The following is a 21,050-nucleotide window of genomic DNA, read 5'->3' as shown; positions in this document are numbered from 1 at the left end:
GGAAAGTCTCTGTTAAGCAGATCAAGTCTGGATTGTCAGAAGCAACCTGTATGGAGAGATCAGTCAGGTTTGAGCGAAGGCCCCGGATGTTTGAGGTCCATACCGTTAATGAAGAGAGAGGGGGAGCATCAGGTACAGGACAGGGGAGGGGAGGAGTAGGGTAAGATGAAGGATGAGAGGGGGAGGTAGGGAGAGCAGTTGATAGTGTGTCAGATATTGCAGAAGAGTTCCAAGAAAGGGAAGGATGAGGAGGATGAAAGGTTTGATGGTGAAGGGATGAGGCACAGTGAGGGGTTGTTTGAGGGGGGGCAGAGGAAAGTAGAAGGTTTGGGGGGGTGGAGGTATGAGATAGAAGGGAGACGAAGTGGGGAGGAGGCAGCTTGGAGGAGGAGGGGGGAGGAGGGAGAATTGGAGAGGAATGGTATGGGGGGAGAATTGAATGGGAGGGGTTGGGGGGGAGTTTTGAAGGGGAGGAGTGAGGGGGGAGTTTAGGAGGGGAGGCGCAAGGGGGGAGTTTTGGAGGGAAGGGGCAACGGGGAAGTTTAGAAGTGGAGTTTAGAAGTGGAGGGGCAAGGGGGGAGTTTAGGAGTGTAGGGGCAAGGGGGGGGATTTGGAGGGGAGGGGCAAGGGGGGAGTTTAGGAGAGGAAGGGCAAGGGGGGAGTTCAGGAGTGGAGGGGCAAGGGGGGAGTTTAGGAGTGTAGGTGCAAGGGGGGGGGATTTGGATGGGAGGGGCAAGAGGGGAGTTTAGAAAGTGGATGATTAATGAAAGACGAACATTGATAACAAATTGGGTTTGTTGTGATTTTCAAGTTAGCAATCCGATTCAGAACGATGGAGGAGGGATGGAATGAATGTGAATTTAGACCATGTAGTGAGGGAGACGTATAAGATATTGAATTTCTTTTTTTTGAAGTGGAATGAGTTGGAGAGGAAATTGAGAAAAGCCTTTTAAATAGGAAGAAAAACAGCGTGTTGTAATATACCACTGAATAAAACACAGAAGGGGAAAGGTTAAACATATTTAAATAATATTTAAACAGAACTGTGAACAATCTTCTATGCACAAAATACCAACGGGGGGAGAGCCGAGAGGGACCACCACGAGTCACGTGAACAGGGCAAATGGTGGATGGCAAGGAGATAATGGGGGCGGGGCGAACAGCACACCTGGACAGAAAATACAGGATGAGACAACAGTACACGTGGAGAAAGGAAAATAAATGTTTTTTTGTTTTTTTTTTGTGTGGGGGGGGGGGGTGGGGATTTAGAACGTTAGACAGAGTATTATGTTCGGGGTAGAAGGGAAAAAACTAAGAGCCAAGCAAAACACGCTTAAGTTAACAAAACACCGACGGGGGTACAACTACAAGGCCACACACGAGGAGCAGAACACGATTAATTAATTACGAGTTACAGGAAATTCAAACCAAAACTAACTATAATCAAACAATATCGCATGGACGATAAAATAACGAGTTGAAATTTGACAATCTATCTGGGGAAATGGGGGAGAAACACGTGGTCGAAGAACGAACGAACGAATAAGAATGAATAAATGAATGAGCACAGAGAAGGTAATATCTTTTTTTTTTGTTTTTTTGAGTTGAGATTTACATAAGGAAGTAGGCTATGGGGTGAACGACGACTACTACTATTACTACTAGTATTACTACTATTACTAGCACTGATATTACGACTACTACTACTACTACTATTCTACTATTACTAGCACTTTTATTACTACTACTACTACTATTACTACTATTACTAGCACTGATATTACTACTACTACTACTACTACTACTACTACGACTACTACTACTATTACTACTATTACTAGTACTGCTATTACTACTACTACTATTACTAGCACTGATATTACTTCTACCTCTACTACTACTACTATTACTACTATTACGAGCACTGATATTACTTCGACTACTACTACTATTACTACTATTACTGCTATTACGACTACTACTACGATTACTACTATTACTAGTACTGATATTACAACTACCACAACAACAACAACAATAACAACATGCATTTTAAGGCCATTGGCCTTGCGGTCCCTTGCGGGGGTTAGCCTTGCGAGCCCCATGACAATCTTCTCCACTTTGCCCTATTTTCTGCATCTCCCCTTGTTAACCCCCTTGCCCGCATTTCTTCTATTGAAATGAAGACTACTACTACTACTACTACGTAAAACTAGTACTTCTACTTCTTCTACTACTACTACTACTAGTAAAAACAACTACTACTACGATTACTACTATTACTAGTACTGCTATTACGACGACTACTACTATTACTATTACTAGTACTGCTATTGCTACTACTACTACGACTACTATTACTTGTACTGATGTTGCTACTACTACTACTACTATTACTAGTACTACTACTGCTATTTCTACTACTAATACTATTACTAGTACTGCTACTACTACTACTACTACTACTAGTACTGTTATTGCTACTACTACTACTATTACTAGTACTGCTGCTACTACTACTACTACTACTACTACTAGTACAAGGCGGCAGAATATAGTAACACTGTTCAAAAGTTTAAGGAAACCTGGACTATAAATGATGCACTTTGTACGGTCTCCCCACAAGATATTTTGCTCTTATTTGTATAAATGTGTTATTTGGCATTCTTTTTGGTGTTCTTTGGCGTTCTTTTTTTTGGTGTTCTTTGGCGTTCTTTTACCTTCCCCTTATCTGTCTTGGTAGTGCTTTCTCTTCAAAATGCTCTACCTTGTCTACTGTAGTTCAAACCATGGACTTGCAGAGATGAGGAATTGAGCGACATTAAACTGGGAACATATGTTTGCCTGAGCTTGCATGAGCTCTGAACGCAAATCTCTGTAACCTTTCCAACAAAAGCACTGCTACTACTACTACTACTACTACTATTACTAGTACTGCTATTACTACTACTACTACTACTATTACTAGTACTGATATTACTACTACTACTACTACTACTACTATTACTAGTAGTGCTATTGCTACTACTACTACTATTACTAGTACTGCTATTGCTACTACTACTACTACTATTATTACTTCTATTACGAGTACTGCTATTACTACTACTACTACTACTATTACTAGCAATGATATTACTACTACTACTATTACTAGTACTGCTATTGCTACTACCACTACGACTACTATTATTAGATACTTTGCTACCACTAGTTCTACTACTACGACCACTACTACTTTTCTTTTTTTTTGTACACAAGATCGAGGCTCGTGTAAGAGCGAGCACATTGAACATGAAAACATGCACAGACACATAAAACATGCAATGAAGGGAGCGGGAGACAAGATGGGGAGAGAGGAGGAAGCACAGAAGTACAACATTTGATCGCAGGGACATCGGGAGATCTGTGGGAGGGAGAGGGCTTGGGGTGAGGGAAGGGGCTAGGGGTGGGAGAGTTAACAAAAAAAATACATACGGACACTGCACACATTCGAACTCAGAACTCAGAATCAGATCAGATTCAGGATCCCAAGCCCATTGCCCTAACCATGAGGCCAACACCAGGTATATTGAAACCTGAGTTTGTCAATTAATCACGACAGCGTGGATCGTTTTCACCAGCAAACATTATTTTTTTGTACAAATTTATTTGTAATATTGGTGACATTGATTCTTTGTAATTTATTTAGAATCAAAAAAGGTCCAAGTGGTGTAAAGCTATAAATGGTCAATGGTCCAAGCTGGTTTAATGGGTCTAAATTATCTTACGGGTGTTTGGGGTCTTTTGGATCTTCTGGGTCTTCAGCGTCATTTGTGTCTTTTGTTTTTTCGGGGTCTTTTGAGTCTTTTTTTTTTTAATACAAAGTCGAGGCTCATGTAAGAGATAATACATTAAACATAAAAAAACATAAACGGACACATAAAACAAAAAATAAAGGGAGCAGGAGACAAGATGGGGAGAGAGAGAGGGAAGCAGTAAAGAGAGCGACGAGGCCTCAAGGTGGTGTCAGAAGCAAACAAGCACAACAACAGTAGAGAACAGGGACGCCGGAAGATCTGTGGAAGAGAGAGGGCTTGGTCGGGGTACACGGGATAAACAAGATGAACACTACAAGGACTTTCAGGAATGAAGTCTGAGATTCAAAGAGGTGGATTTGGAGTGTATTGACGAGGGTACAAAAGATCAAGGTTTTGGATGGGGGAAGATAAGAGATGATGGTGAACAGCTGTTTTAAAGACCTGGAGGGAGGAGTGGGATTGAAGAGAGTGAGGGAGTTTGTTCCAGAGGCGGGAGAAAAGAGGAATGTAAGAGTGAAGGTGAGCAGAGAGCCGAGATTTTGGCAGTTTAACCATAAGAGGGTTGCAGGCAGATCTTGTGCGACCTGTAGGAATATTTGGGGGTAAGAGCACAGACAGAGCTGGGGGAGCAAGGCTGGGGAGGAGTGTGTAGAAGACAGAAAGAAAACCAATCTGCCTGCCGTGAGCGAGTGAAAGGCCCTCAGATCATGCATTCGATGATGACCACTTGGAGTTCACTCATCCCGTCGTTGCTTTAATCATTGTAATCCTCCCAACTATTTTGCCTTCATAACTCGGAGATTATAACTCGGAGATTTCCCTACGACAGTGTACCCAGGCTCGGCTGCGGAAACCTTCACGGCGATCCTGCTGGTTAATTAGTTGTGGAAATCTATATATACACGAATAAAATAAAGCAAAACAACAATGCCAAAGGTTTACCTTTAAACACAGGTCTGTCAAAGAGGAATTCAAGTGGGAATTGTCCTAATTCAATTCAAAAATATATCAAGTCACACGGAGCACAAAATGTCAGTTGACCCTTTTTGAATCTCAAACCAACATGGCGGAACTCCAGCACGAGGTTGATGAGCGTTATTTTTATATGTGTGTGGCGGACACAAAAGCCCACTGGCGTGGTGACATCATTCCACGCACCAAGTGGGCGGTGGCCACGCCCGAGGGGTAGGCGTGGCCTCATGATATACACCGGGCGACCAGCCCGGAACATTTCAGTGTTACAGTGTAGTCTTACAATAAAGACGTTTATATGTTACCGCTTGTCCGCTTCCTCCTTGCTCACAAGCAGCGCGCGTAACGCCGCGCTTTACTGGTGACCCTCGACGTTGGATCTGCCGGAGCGATCCTTCCACACGCGACGCCATCGCCATGGCCGACTTCGTCAAACTTCCGGAATTTTGGGAGGCTCAGGCCGAAGTCTGGTTCGTCCAGGCCGAAGCCCAATTTCAGCTTCGGCACCTCACCGGCGATGACACGCGCTATTGCCACGTCGTCGCCTCCCTCGGGCCCGGCACGGCCGCTCGAGTTGTGTCCGTCCTTCGCCACCCACCGAAAGGCCACAAGTACGAGGCACTCAAGCGGCTACTCCTAGCCACGTTCAGCCTCACGGACGACGCACGGGCCGACCGCCTCCTGGATCTCCCCGAGCTCGGTGAGACGCGCCCGTCGGTCCGAATGGACCATATGCTGTCACTGTTGGGCGACGAAGCCCCCGGTTCGCTATTCCGGGCGCTTTTCCGTCGCCAACTTCCAGCGCAGGTTCGCCTCGCGTTGGCCGGGACCGGGCTAACGGAACCCCGAGCATTGGCGGCCGAGGCGGACAAGTACTTCGCCGTTTCGGACACGCGGGCGAGCGTCGGCGTGGCCGTCACGGCATTCGACACTGATGTTCAGCAGCGCGCTGATGTTCAGCAGCGCGCTGATGTTCAGCAGCGCGCTGATGTTCAGCAGCGCGCTGATGTTCAGCAGCACGCTGATGTTCAGCAGCACGCTGATGTTCAGCAGCATGCTGATACGCACCTCGTGAACGCCGCCACGCCCCGCCCACCGCCGCGGCGAAAACCGCCACCGCGGGGAAACCCGTCGACTCCACCGGCCTGGCGGAGCCAGCCGCGCTCCTCCAGCTCCACCACCTGGTGCTGGTTCCACGCCAAGTTCGGCCACGAAGCTCGGCGGTGTCATCCGCCGTGCTCCTTCAACGGGTCGGGAAACGCCCGGGCCGGCGCTCAATATTGGCGATGAGCGCCGGCCGTTCGAGCAGCCTGCTGTTCATAACGGACACCTTCTCCGGGCGCCGTTACCTGTGCGACACGGGAGCGCAGGTGAGTGTCATTCCCGCCGGCACGTCAGGCAAGCACGCTGCGGGTGGGGGCCCCGCGCTGCTTGCCGCGAACGGGACGCCCATCCGTACATACGGAAAACGCTGCCTCTCTCTGCGGTTTGGAGGGCAGGTTTTCCGATGGACGTTCGTCACCGCCGACGTGCCCATGGCACTGCTTGGCGCGGACTTCCTGTGCGCTAATGGGCTCCTGGTCGACGTCAAGCGCAGACGGCTTGTCCAGGCCGAGACGTTCAGCTCGCTCGCTTGTGCGTTGCCCAGCTCAACGAGCGGCTTGCCAAGCGGCTTGCCAAACGATTCGGTTCCGGCCACGTTGGTCTGTACGCTTCCGGCAGCGGACGCATTCACCCGCCTCCTTGCCGGTTTCCCGGCCCTCACGCGGCCCACCTTCTCGGCGGGGGCCGTCAAGCACGGGGTGGCCCATCACATCCCCACCGTCGGGCCACCGGTCTACGCCCGGGCACGCCGCCTCGAGCCGACGAAGCTGGCGGTGGCAAAAGCGGAGTTCGCTACCCTGGAGCGACTCGGCATCGTTCGGCGCTCAGAGAGCGCTTGGGCGTCGCCGCTGCACATCGTGCCGAAGCCCGGCGGGGGATGGCGACCGTGCGGGGACTATCGCCGTCTCAATGACGCCACGACTCCCGACCGCTACCCCGTCCCCCACATTCAGGACTTTTCCGCCCGTTTGGCGGGCAGGTCCTTCTTCTCGAAGGTGGACCTCATACGCGGCTACCATCAGGTCCCCGTCAGGCCGGAGGACGTCCCGAAGACGGCGGTCATCACGCCATTCGGACTCTTCGAGTTCCTGCGCATGCCCTTCGGTCTGAAGAATGCGGCTCAGGCGTTCCAGCGACTGATGGACAGCGTCCTGCGCGACTTGGATTTTGTCTACGTCTACCTGGACGATATCCTCGTCGCCAGCGCGTCCCGCAAAGAGCACCTACGCGACCTCCGCACGCTCTTCGAACGCCTGGGCCAGCATGGCCTGATTGTGAACCCCGCAAAGTGCCGGTTCGGCGCCGCCACAATCGATTTTCTGGGGCACCGTGTCACCAGGCACGGAGCCGTCCCCCTGCCGGCCAAGGTGGAGGCGGTGAAGGGGTTTCCGCGCCCCCGCACGATCAGAGGGCTGCAGGAGTTCCTGGGCATGGTGAACTTTTACCATCGGTTCCTGCCCCGTATCGCCCAGCTCCTGCGCCCCCTGCACGAAGCTCTCCGAGGTAAGCCGGGCAAAGGCGACGTTACCTGGACCGAGCAGATGGACACGGCGTTCACGGGCGCGAAGCTCGCCTTGGCTAACGCCACCACGCTCGCGCACCCGGCGCCCGATGCACCGATCGCCCTCAACACCGATGCCTCGGACTACGCGGTGGGCGCGGTGCACGAGCAATGGGTGCGTGGAGCTTGGCAACCGCTGGCGTTCTTTAGCCGGCAGCTTCGCCCGCCCGAACGCCGTTACAGTACCTTCGACCGCGAGTTGCTCGGACTTCACTTGGCGGTCAGGCACTTCCGCCATCTGCTCGAGGGCCGGGCGTTCACTGCCTTCGTCGACCACAAGCCGCTGATCTTCGCGATGGGCAAGGTCACCGAGCCGTGGTCGGCCCGGCAGCAGCGTCACCTCTCGGCCGTGTCCGAGTACACGACGGACATCCAGCACGTCGCGGGGAAGGACAACCCGGTGGCGGATTGCCTTTCCCGGGCCGTCGCCCACGCAGTCCACCTCGGCATCGACTATGCCCGGATGGCAGCGGACCAGGCCGCTGACCCCGACGTCCAGGCCTTGCGGACCGCCGTCACGGGCCTACGCGTCACCGAGGTGCCGTTCGACGGCGCGGGCACGGCCCTCTTGTGCGACGTCTCCCTCGGGCGTCCTCGCCCCATTGTGCCCGCGGGCTGGCAGCGCCAGGTGTTTGACGCCATCCACGGCCTGTCCCACCCGGGCGCGAGGGCCTCCCAAAGGCTGATCGCCGACAAGTTCGTCTGGCATGGCCTCCGGAAGGCCGTCCGCGGCTGGGCCAGGACGTGCCTCGCGTGCCAGCGCGCCAAGGTGCACCGGCACACCCAGGCCCCGTTGGCCCCTTTCACGGTGCCGGAACGCCGGTTTGACCACGTCCACGTGGACCTGGTGGGACCTCTGCCCCCCTCGCGGGGTTTCACCTACGTCCTCACCATGGTGGACCGCACCACCCGGTGGCCGGAGGCCGTGCCCTTGGCGTCGACAACGGCGGCCGATGTCGCGCAGGCTTTCATCGCCACCTGGGTCGCCCGGTTCGGCGCCCCCTCAGACATCTCATCCGACCGCGGCCCCCAGTTCACCTCAGAGCTCTGGGGGGCGGCTGCGCAGGGGCTCGGGGTCCGGCTGCACCGAACCACGGCCTACCACCCCCAGGCTAACGGCCTGTGTGAGCGATTTCACCGCTCATTGAAGGCCGCGCTCCGGGCCACCCTCCGCGACGGCGGCTGGGTCGACAGGCTCCCCTGGGTCCTGCTGGGCCTCCGGACGGCGCCCAAGGAGGACCTGCGCGCATCCGCGGCGGAGTTGGTCTTCGGGCAACCGCTGCGGGTGCCGGGCGAGTTCCTCCCCGACTCCACGGCACCATGGTCCGCGGCACAGCAGCGCTCCGCTCTGCAAGAGACCGCCCGGAGGTTCGCCCCGGTGCCAACGGCATGCCACGGGCACCCACCGACGCACGTCGCCCCGGAGCTTCGCACGGCGGAGTACGTCTTCGTCCGCCACGATGCCCATCGGACACCACTGCGGCCCCCGTACGACGGGCCTTTCCGCGTGCTGGAGACCGGGGCGAAGCACTTCACCCTGGACATCGGCGGTACTCCTGACCGTGTTTCGGTAGACCGCCTCAAGCCGGCCCACCTCGATGTGGACCATCCACCGCCAGTGGCCCGACCCCCACGTCGGGGCCGCCCTCCTGCGGGCGGACCCCCGGCACCGCCCAGCCCCGCCGCCACACCGCCCCCCGGTCCTGCACCCATCCCAGGGGCAGCCAGGGGCATCCCACCTGGCATCCCTGCACCCCGGACGCCGCCGATCGCCAGGGGGCGCTTCGGCCGGGTCATTCGTCTGCCCCGCAAACTGGCCCTCCAGGTGCGCGGGAATTCTGGGGGGGCACGTGTGGCGGACACAAAAGCCCACTGGCGTGGTGACATCATTCCACGCACCAAGTGGGCGGTGGCCACGCCCGAGGGGTAGGCGTGGCCTCATGATATACACCGGGCGACCAGCCCGGAACATTTCAGTGTTACAGTGTAGTCTTACAATAAAGACGTTTATATGTTACCGCTTGTCCGCTTCCTCCTTGCTCACAAGCAGCGCGCGTAACGCCGCGCTTTATGTGTATGTTTATGTGAATGTAACGGATCGTATCATGAAAGCAGATCACACAAAAACAGAGAAAACTAGAATGCCACTCAGTGGAGTGCATACTCCCGCCGTGGGTCAAGTTGGAATAATACGATTTCACGAAAGTTTGAGGGAGTAGTTCAGTGACAACACACAACACACTGCACAGATATATATTTAGAATATATAGAAGATAATGTTTAAAAAAACAAGGCAATTTCACTTACATTTTCGGATTCAGCGTTCAATTCTATGTAAGTGAGTGTATTTTGAGGCATGTGTGACTTCAAATACAATTATTGTAAGCCAGGAAAACGTGCGTTTCATTCCTTGGGATACAACATGTAAAACTGGCCCAAACGTCAAAACAAAACTCGCTCATTTTAAGTCGTACAAGCTAATGCGGCCACTCATTCTTCTGGGAAGAATCCCGTGCACATGCTGGTCACACTTATAACTCACAAGTCTTTATAAGTTCATCAAATACTGACACTGCGATACGCGATTGACATTCGCTGAGGTAAATGTTGATATCTCTTCTGAGGTAAAAACAAACAAACAAAAAAACTGTTTTAAAGCATTATACGTATCAAACGATACATTTTATGACACGAGGAAACCTAATACACACTTTGGTGGTTTTAAAATGACAGAATGTCTTTATTATAAATAAAAAAAGAACCTTGAAGACGACGCTGCTAATAAAATACACCGCTCTAACGCATAACCACGAGTTTAAACTAAATTTACAACAAATATGAAAACTATTTTCATATCACAATGTTAAATATAGAATATATATAGAAGATAATGTTAAAAAAAAATGAGCCCTGTCTTCCAATGAAAAACAATCCTTCAAAAAATTCCTGGATCGGGAATAATATCCTGAGCTTCACCAAAAACTAATCAATTCTTTCTTATCCCAAGGGCAATGATCCCACCAACTTTCATCCAAATCCGTTCAGAACTTTTCCAGATATCTTGTTCACGAACACACGAACACACACGCACGCACACGGACACGATGGAATGCATTACTCCCTGACGGGAGTAATTATACCAGCTGGATCCGGATCTTCACCAAAATCGAATCATTTCTTCCTTGTCACATACGCTACATCCCTGCCAAATTTCGTGCCCATCCGTCCACAACTTTTTGAGATATTTTATTCACAAACGGACAGACAAACAAACAGACAAACAGGGGTGAAAACATCACCTCCATCCACCTTTGATGGCGGAGGTAATAAAATAGCACAACATTTTTAGCAAGCGAGGCACCGCACCTGCACCAAGTGAGGCACCGCACCTGCACCAAGTGAGTCACGTGGGGGCGAGTTTGAAGAAGCAGATGGAGGCATATTGTATCTCGGTGATGTTTTCAAGTTTGAATAAAAAGTTTCTTTGAGTTTGAAGAAGATCTGGGCAGTTTATGTTGCCAATGTTGACGCTATTTCTCTGAAAGAAGAAGAATCATGGCTGCGTTTTGTTGTAATGCTTTTCGAGTTTCAGGAAGCTGGACTTTTGCTTCCAGAAGTGCAAGTCCTGCCATAGACCCAGTACCCTGGTAATCTGTTTTTGTGTGCTTGACTGACTCTCGGCATTTGTGGGCTGGGTGTGTGTGAACACACTCACTGTAAGTAAGGAGACACTGGAGTGATCCTTTACCAAAACACACCATTTGTTTCTTAATATCCGAAACGGTTGTTTCTCTGTCGTGTTTTTAAGAGTTTGAATAAAAAGTTTCTCATTGAGTTTGAAATTCACAGCTTGAACCAGCATGCTAGAACTCCAACAGGAGGTCGATATATTGTAGCGGCTGCCGCTGGGTTTTCACAATCGCCTTGCACCTATCAAGGACGCGGAGCGATCACCATGCCGGGCTCGTCCAGGACGCCCGGGCAGGCCCGCGCTCAACTTGCCAGGCCTCGGTCGGGACGCCCGGGCAGGCTCGCCCTCAACTTGCCAGGCCGCAGCCAGGACGCTGGGCCACGCCCCCTGGCGCCGGGCCTGGGCAAACCCCCTGGGATAATAGATATATATTGCTGACCGATAAACGGGTTTTCAGAGTGCCTGAGTGTTTGATTTCATTAAAGCAACTCGGATGAATTCTAGCTTTTTGTCGCGTCCATTCTTCCGATCGACGTGGGAGCCCCAGCTCCTTCATTGGTGACCTATCGACATGGGCACGGCAGTCGCCCTTAAACTGCCTACCTTCTGGGAGGCTCACGCGGCGGTTTGGTTCACGCAGGCGGAGTCCCTGTTCGCCCTGCGAGGCGTCACGGCCGACGACACCCGCTTCCACCATGTGGTAGCTGCGCTCGGGTCGGCTACCGCGGCCCGCGCCCTGAGCCTCCTCGAAAGCCCGCCAGCCGCTGACAAATACGGCGCGATTAAGAAGCTGCTCCTCGATGCTTTCGCCCTCCCATCGGCGGAACGCGCACGGCGCCTGCTCGAACTGCCTGAGCTCGGCGACACGCGCCCTTCCGAGCGAATGGACTACATGCTTTCACTGCTCGGCGAGCACTCTCCGGCATTCCTGTTCCGGGAGCTGTTCCTCCGTCAGCTGCCTAACCCGGTACGCCTCGCCCTGGCAAGCACGACGATCACAGATCCCCGGGCCCTTGCCAGAGAAGCCGACAAGATCTCCGCCGCAGGACAGCGCATCGCAGCGGCGACATGGGACCCACCGCCGTCCGACGCAACACCCATGGCACCCGAGCACCCGGCACGGTCGACGGCCGAACTGCCGACGCAATTGGCGGCCGCTCTACCGAGCCGACCACCTCCAGCACGACGACCGAGGCCTCCACCTGCCCAAGCGTGGTGTTACTATCATGCCAGGTTCGGACAGAAGGCCCGGACATGCCGACCCCCGTGCACCTTCGGCAGGCCGGGAAACGGCCGGGCCGGCGTTCATTACCAGCCATGAGCGCCGGCCACACGGGCAACTTACTGTTCATCACGGATAAAGCGTCCGGACGGCGCTTCCTGTGCGACACCGGCGCCCAACTGAGCGTCATACCCGCCTCTGACCAGGACAGGCAATCCGCGGTTTGCGGCCCCTCCTTGGTTGCGGCCAACGGATCGACTATCCGCACCTTCGGCCCGCGCAACGTCACCCTCTGCTTCGGCGGCCAACGCTTTGCTTGGACGTTTGTAACCGCCAACGTGCCCGTGGCTCTGCTAGGCGCCGACTTCCTCTGCGCACACGGACTGCTGGTGGACGTCCAACGGCGTCGTTTAATCAACGCTGAAACCTTCAGCTCCCTGGTATGCACATTGAGCAGCTCCGCGCCGACCGAGCTAGCATGCACCGTCCCGGCGGCGAACGAGTTTGCTCGCCTGCTCACGGAGTTCCCGGCCCTCACGCGGCCGACGTTTTCGGCCGTCGCAGTACGGCATGGGATCGAGCACCACATACCAACCACGGGCCCGCCGGTCTACGCCAGGGCCCGCCGCCTCGACCCAGCCAAACTCGCCGTAGCGAAGGCCGAATTCGACGCGTTGGAGCACCTCGGCATCGTGCGGCGCTCCGATAGCGCGTGGGCCTCGCCACTGCACATCGTGCCCAAGCCGGGGGGTGGATGGCGCCCGTGTGGCGACTACCGCCGTCTCAATGACGCTACCACCCCGGACAGGTACCCGATCCCGCATATCCAAGACTTCTCCGCCCGTCTGGCGGGACGGGTCATTTTTTCGAAAATTGATCTCATACGGGGATATCACCAGGTACCTGTCAGGGCGGCCGACGTCCCTAAAACGGCAGTCATCACGCCGTTCGGCTTATTCGAATTCTTGCGGATGCCGTTTGGTCTCAAGAACGCGGCTCAGGCGTTCCAGCGCTTGATGGACGGCGTGCTGCGTGACCTGCCGTTCCTTTTCGTTTACCTGGACGACATCCTCGTCGCCAGCACGTCCCGGGCCGAGCACCTCCTCCACATCCGAACACTGTTCGGGCGCCTCAGCGAGCACGGCCTCATCGTCAACCCGGCCAAATGCCACTTCGGCACGACGGCCGTTGATTTTTTGGGCCACCACATCACCAAGAACGGGGCCGTGCCGCTGCCAACCAAGGTCGAGGCCATCACCACGTTCCCGCGTCCCCGCACCATAAAGGCCCTGCAGGAATTCCTGGGAATGGTGAATTTTTATCACCGCTTCGTGCCCCGCGCTGCTCAACTCATGCGGCCCCTCTACGAAGCCCTCCGGGGCAAGCCGGCCAAGCACGACATCGCCTGGTCCACAGCAATGGATGCGGCCTTCCAACGCTCAAAGCGGGCCCTCGCCGACGCAACACTGCTCGCTCACCCGGTGCTCAACGCTCCCATCGCCCTCACCACGGATGCCTCCGACTACGCGGTGGGCGCCGTACATGAGCAATGGGTGAACGGGGTTTGGCAGCCACTCGCTTTTTTCAGCCGGCAGCTCCGGCCGAACGAGCTCAAATACAGCACGTTTGACCGGGAGCTCCTCGGTCTACACCTGGCCGTCCGCCATTTCCGCCACCTCCTGGAGGGCCGACCTTTCACGGCGTTCGTCGACCACAAGCCGTTGGTTTACGCCATGGCCAAGGTCACGGAGCCATGGTCGGCCCGCCAACAGCGCCACCTCTCCGCCGTGTCGGAGTTTACCACGGACATCCGGCACGTCGCCGGCAAAAACAACGCCGTGGCCGACTGTCTTTCCCGGGCCAGCGCGAACGCGGTCCACCTGGGCGTGGATTTTGCGCTTATGGCGGCGGACCAAACCACCGACACCACGGTGCAAGCCCTCCGGGCGGCGGACACGGGCCTCCGCCTGGCCGACATCCCCTGCGCGGACACTGTCCTGCTCTGCGACGTCTCCCAAGGCCAGCCTCGCCCCATCGTGCCCGTCACCTGGCAACGCCGCATCTTCGCCTCCCTCCACGGCCTTTCCCACCCGGGCCGGAAAGCTTCCCAGAAGCTGGTGTCGGCGCGTTTCGTCTGGCACGGCCTTCATCGGGACGTCCGCGATTGGACCAGCACCTGCACGGCCTGCCAACGGGCCAAGGTCCACCGACACACCCAGGCCCCGCTGGCACCTTTCACCGTGCCCGAACGACGTTTCGACCACGTCAACGTGGATCTGGTGGGCCCCCTCCCCCCGTCACGGGGGTTCACACACCTGCTCACCATGGTGGACAGGACCACCAGGTGGCCGGAGGCCGTTCCCCTCGTCTCCACCACCACCGCCGACGTGGCGCAGGCTTTCATCGCCACCTGGGTCGCCCGCTTCGGCGCACCGGCGGACATCTCGTCAGACCGCGGACCACAGTTCACCTCCGAGCTGTGGGGCGCGGTCGCCCGCAACCTGGGGGTCAAGCTCCACCGTACTACGGCCTACCACCCCCAAGCAAACGGGTTGTGCGAGCGATTCCACCGCTCCATGAAGGCCGCGCTCATGGCCGGCCTTCAAGACGGCGGTTGGGCCGACCGGCTGCCGTGGGTCCTTTTGGGCCTTCGCACGGCCCCCAAGGAGGACCTCCAGGCGTCCACCGCCGAGCTTGTCTATGGCCAGGTGCTACGCGTCCCGGGCGAATTCGTGCCCGACGCTACCAGTCCCTGGTCCACAGCTCACCAGCGCTCGGACCTCCAGGAGGCCGCCCGACGGTTTGCCCCCGTGCCAACATCCCACCACGGTGACCCCCAGTCCTACGTCCCCCCAGCACTCCGCACAGCGGAGTATGTTTTTGTGCGTCACGACGCACATCGGTGGCCACTCCAGCCGCCGTACGACGGGCCCTTCCGGGTGCTGCGACGGGACGACAAGTCGTTCGTCATCGACATCGGCGGCAGGTCGGACCGGATTGCAGTGGACCGCCTCAAGCCGGCGCACGTGGACGTCGACCACCCACCACGGGTGGCCCTTCCGCCGCGGCGAGGCCGCCCCCCGTCCACGGTGCCCCCCACTCGACCGCCCACCACCTCACCGGACCCCCTCCCACGACCCGCCAGGGGTCGCTTCGGCCGGGTCATCAGGACCCCCCTCAAATTGACCCTGCCGGTGCAAGTCGATTCTGGGGGGACGTGTGTAGCGGCTGCTGCTGGGTTTTCACAATCGCCTTGCACCTATCAAGGACGCGGAGCGATCACCATGCCGGGCTCGTCCAGGACGCCCGGGCAGGCCCGCGCTCAACTTGCCAGGCCTCGGTCGGGACGCCCGGGCATGCCCGGGCATGCCCGGGCAGGCTCGCCCTCAACTTGCCAGGCCGCAGCCAGGACGCTGGGCCACGCCCCCTGGCGCCGGGCCTGGGCAAACCCCCTGGGATAATAGATATATATTGCTGACCGATAAACGGGTTTTCAGAGTGCCTGAGTGTTTGATTTCATTAAAGCAACTCGGATGAATTCTAGCTTTTTGTCGCGTCCATTCTTCCGATCGACGTGGGAGCCCCAGCTCCTTCAATATGTTATTTTCTTATATGAGCTAACGCGGTGTTCCGTTACCAAGCTGCTTGTAGAGTGCTCTCCAAGCAGCTCAAGCATGCCAACAATACTGTTGAGATGCCTGGAGTGTCTCACAATGTCCGAATTGGACAAATGAACAGTTAGAACTGCTGCTGAGGTCAATTCCAGGGTAAAAAATTTGAAATTCGGTTCAGGTGAAGAGATTCTCAATCTTTGCAGGAATCGTACTAAAATACACCATTTCTGTCTGTCTGTCTGATGAATTTTTGATATCGATACATTCTGTCGTTACTTATCCAATCTCAACCAAACGTGACAGGATGACGAAGGGTTACATAATGAAGGTTGTAGCGCATTCATTTGCCCCCCTCCCCAAGGGGGTTTTCTCCCCCCAAGCGAGTTTGCCCACCATTGTCGTCAATGGGGTTGCACGTTGAGGTGTATATAAATGTTAAATTAGCTTTATCGTGACGTTTTTCCAAAGAAGATTTATCGTGGCGTTTTTTTTTACCAAAGATGCTTTCAATAACAAAATTAATGATAATCGCATATTGTTAATGTTATTACAAAACAATATTAATACTAACAAGTCAGGAGACAACGATGGTTCACGAGCGAGCGGTATTCAATGACAAAGGACGGACTATAACCGAAACAGGCCCGGACAGGCCAGGCCTGGAAATGTCAAAACGAAGGTTACTGACCTTGAAATGAGATAGAAAATAATGTATAATCAGTTATGAGGTTAGTTAGCTACACAATACCGAAAATTCGGTTCGATTCCGACAACTTTGAAAATTTGACCTTTGTGACCTTCAAAGGTCAAAGGTCGAAGATTCTGAAATTTGTTGGAAAACTTGTATTTCATGATGTATGTGATAATACAAATCATGTACGACATTTCACCCTATCAGGAAGCGAACAATGTAATAAAACCATCAAAGATCGACTTTTCTAAATTTTGTGACCTTATGACCTTGACCTTGGGGCGAAAATGCAAAATCGAGCTCCGTGGGGCTGGACACATGACATTGGCCTAACCAAATATCGAAACCCCTGTCAGATTCCACCAAACCTCTTGGAGAAGATGTAGCTTGAACTCGATTACCCCCTAAAAAGACATCTTTTTCGGGCGTGGCTCCGCCCACAATGGGCGCAGTACACCCACTCTCGGCAGGACACAACTAGATAATGATATCAACCTCCCACCCAAGTTTCATCAAGATCGGATGATATCATCGGGTAGTTATGCTGCGGACAGACAGACAGACAGACACACACCCATGACGAATATAGTGGTCACTCTGTTTGATAACTCGTGAACCAATAATGTCCCACTTCCCCAAGGCGTTTTTCCTGCATTGATAGCCGGCGAAGCTGGTGTTGTGAATGAACGCGGACGTATTTTGTTGAAAAGCCAGATTTTGCTGAATCCTTTGAGAATTTCGAAGCTTTGACGCACCAAATCGCTCCATGGAGGCCGCCATCTTGTGGATGTGGAAGTATGCATAAACAATTGCGAAAAAGTTCAATAGGAGTTTGTTTCACCCGTCTTTTTTTGATTCACAATCTTATGCACCTCTAATTTGTAATTAATAAGCCCAGATAAAATTTCTTAAAATAGGCCCTGAGCTAGCACATCATATAGTTACTTCCTTAAGCTGCTTGTGACATTTATTGTATGGAGGTATTGGGGAGGACTGTCTGCTCTTCTCTTTTACCAAGTCTTACCAGGTACGGTACCTACTACACCTACCTACTACCAACTACCTAACCTACTGATGCCATAGTGATGGGTAAAAGAGTGGCAAGAGGCTTTGGCTTCGCCGGCTCATTGCGGCTTTGCAGTCGGGTCATATTAACGTGTATAAATAGCTTATAGTTATAATGGCGTTTCTGTGGGAGCAACAGCTTCTACAGGAAGTAAAAATATTATAAACCACAAACACGTATGCTTAGCTTATTAAACAGTCGCTAATGCTCTTTATCTATCTATAATTCCAGTAATCTCTGTGTGTATGTTTGTATGTTTGTATGTTTGTATGTATGTATGTATGTATGTTTGTCTGTGACCGCTGTTTCTCGACAACTACCGGTCCGATATACTTTAAACTTGCCAGGTATATTGCTGGGGACCCGAGGATGTGCCTTTTCAAGGTTTCATATTAATCGGACAAGTAGTTACCGAGCTATGTCCAAAAAACGATTCAACCAATCAGAGAGCAGCGAGCTATCACGTGTGCCGAACGTGGCGAACAGACTCTGCCTCGGACGGCACATTTGAGAGCGTATTCATTTATTTCACGTTGGCAAACTATGTTGCCGTTAAACTATGTTTTAAAACTAATTACGTGCACGCTATGGCGATTTCTTTACCAAACTCCGCAAGCCGTTCGCTTTGGACCAAACCATTTCATGTAAATAGAGGGGGGGGATTGTCACCGTACTCGCAAGCCGTTCGCTTTGGACCAAACCATTTCATGTAAATAGAGGGGGGGGATTGTCACCGTACTCGCAAGCCGTTCGCTTTGGACCAAACCATTTCATGTAAATAGAGGGGGGGGGGGGGATTTAATTTTAGATATAGATATAGTACGGGCATGCCCTAGTAACACTAAATGAAGAAATTTGGAGGAATCCTGACATCTGTGAAGCAAGGTTTACTTACAGAACTGAGCGAAGATCTACTGTACTCTATATAACCCACAAATGTTGGGTTAATAACATGGCCCTTTCTGCCGCTACCGTGGCATTTTTCGTAGCGAACTTTTGAAACTCGCTCCTGCTGTTTGATATGAAACTGAAAGGGAGAAGCTCGGGTTGTGCTCATTTACCAAGCAACCAAGCCAGCCGTTCCTTAACAGTTTTGGATGGAGTGCTTGCTCGAAACTTAAACCACTTGGTGATCTCTCCATAAGAAACTTGGTAAATAAACACACACCCAATGTTCTTGAGACCCGACCATAGATCGACTGTAATCTATGTACCCCAAAGAGGAATGGCCCTTCCTGCCCCTCCCGGAGTCTGTGGGTGTACTAGTTGAATAAAGGCACGAATACTGGCTCTTATAAGCATTGGGATGTATACAGAAATACAGCGATTTGTAGTTATGAAGATCAGCTATATTACCATTCGTAAGCATGAAGCTTTATTGTGCAGAAACTGACGTATTCTGAGGCAAGATATACTTTATTTGAGCGGACAAAATGGCGGAATTAAGTGACCTGAATGCAGGCTGATCAGAGACCAGCCTGTTAGCGTAAATTATTTTCAAAAACGCACCCAAACACCCAGTTTTCATTCGAGCAGTCCCTTGCAGTTCGATAAGTGTGCATGTAAAGTCTAGGGCCACTAGGTTTCATCGTTTTAGAGTTATGGAGGACACACACACACACACACACACACACACACACACACACACACACACACCAGAAAGAAGGTGGTGGATACTTTGAGACCTGTGAGGACTCCATTCCACCTTCTGAAACCTGCATATGGAGATAACAATGACACAAACACAAATCATAATTGATGTGGGCTGCTGCCTTCTCCTCTGAAGATTCACATTATAACGAGTATGGGGGCTTCCCAGGAAGTTGTCTTGTGCTCTGAGTCAGCCCTATACTTTGCATGAGAGATGGCATTCTTTCTTTGTTTTTAATATACTTATTGTGATGTTCCCTTTTAGGGTGAAGGATGACCAGGCCTCAAGGTGGTGTCGGAAGCAAACAAAGAAAGTGCTTGTTTGTTGTTGTTGTGGTTGCTCAGCCAGCAAACAAAATGCACTTCACTCAATGATCGTGGTGGTGTGGAATAAAAGTCACGAATAAATATTTACATGTTGTGTGACTCCTGAAATAAACGAAAATGTCCTGCACAGAAGGTTGAGCTAAAACGTGTCGTGAGATGAGCTCAGGAACTTCTGTATCCACAATGCCCATTTGATCTCAAGAAGTCCACAGATAGGCCAATAATATTCACTCCGAATCACACGAGTTTCTTTGTTATCACGACCTGATTGCCATTATAGGAACCGCCTTTAGAGGCCATTTTCCCCCGCAGAGCAGGGGTTGGCCTTTTTCGGGCACCGTGGTCCCATTTTTGAAGCAATGTTTTACGGTCGGATGCCCTTCCTGCCGCCAACCCTGTTGGTCGCCTCTTGCGACACACAGGGAATTACCAGTGAACTGGTACTCAATTTGCCGATCTCGGAAGGATGACAGGCTGAGTCAACCCCCCTGGCGTTAATTCAGCAATCGACCAGAATTCGAATCCAGGATCCTAGGATCCCAAGCCGGCACCCTAACCGCTAGGCCGACACGGATACCTGATTACCACTATGAGCAAATGTAAAGAAAAATTAAGGGTCACTGCACACTCACTGTAATTATGTTTGTTCTGGGCCCTTTTCCGTTGTAAATTCCGCCTTTTGTGGTACCTTGCAATCCACGGCAGAGATCGGTTACAGTAGAGTGAGTTTTACGGCAGATATCTCAAAAACTTGTGGATGACTTGTGACAAAACTTGGTGGATGAGTTTGGCAGTGACAAGACCAAGCCGATTAGATTTTGTTTCAGGTCTGGATGCAGACGAGCCCTTCCAGTGGGATACAAAACGTAAACTGTTCAGCCTGGTAAAAGTATACGGTTTACTGAGTGCCTTTCTAGTTGTTGGAGTTGGTATAAAGGAATATACCATTGTTTTCTAATTCCACTCACTCTGCTTTGAGTGCCTTCAGCTAATTCCCTTCTGAAACCTGCTGACCCATGCTTTATCTTATTTTATTGCACATTTATCCTTGAGGCTTGGTCAAAAACACATTCGTTGAGAGTGGGAATCGGTGTTTGATTTATTCTGACGTTATTCTCTCCGCTTATCTAACAAATGACAAGAAACAGGACATCCACATTCCAATGGAGCGAACCTCAAGGTACTGGGTGTGGTGCATTGCGCACGAGCCTCGGCCTCGTGGGGAACCACCTGCGGAGATGGTTATCACTGCTGCGCTGGACCTTGCCTATAAATGAAGTTCACTGAGAATTGTACTTGAGAAGGGACCTGGCCAGTTTGGAGCTGATCTCTCTCTCCCGCATGTGTATTTA

At 52.7% G+C, this 21,050-nt stretch overlaps 1 long non-coding RNA gene across 2 annotated transcripts in view; it reads left to right on the top strand.

Moving 5' to 3' along the window:
* Positions 1-19,830, top strand: part of LOC137437111 (uncharacterized) — a 49,606-nt gene extending 29,776 nt beyond the window's left edge. For both annotated transcript variants that reach the window (XR_010986431.2, XR_010986432.2), the window contains one exon: positions 19,637-19,830. This is a non-coding gene — a long non-coding RNA (uncharacterized LOC137437111). The remainder of the gene's footprint in view (positions 1-19,636) is intronic.
* The last annotated feature ends 1,220 nt before the right edge of the window (positions 19,831-21,050 follow it).

The sequence above is a fragment of the Myxine glutinosa genome, chromosome 11 (genome assembly GCF_964187855.1).
Source record: "Myxine glutinosa chromosome 11, kmMyxGlut1.1, whole genome shotgun sequence".
Classification (NCBI taxonomy): Eukaryota; Metazoa; Chordata; class Myxini; order Myxiniformes; family Myxinidae; genus Myxine; species Myxine glutinosa.
This window is presented reverse-complemented; position numbering and strand designations above follow the sequence as displayed.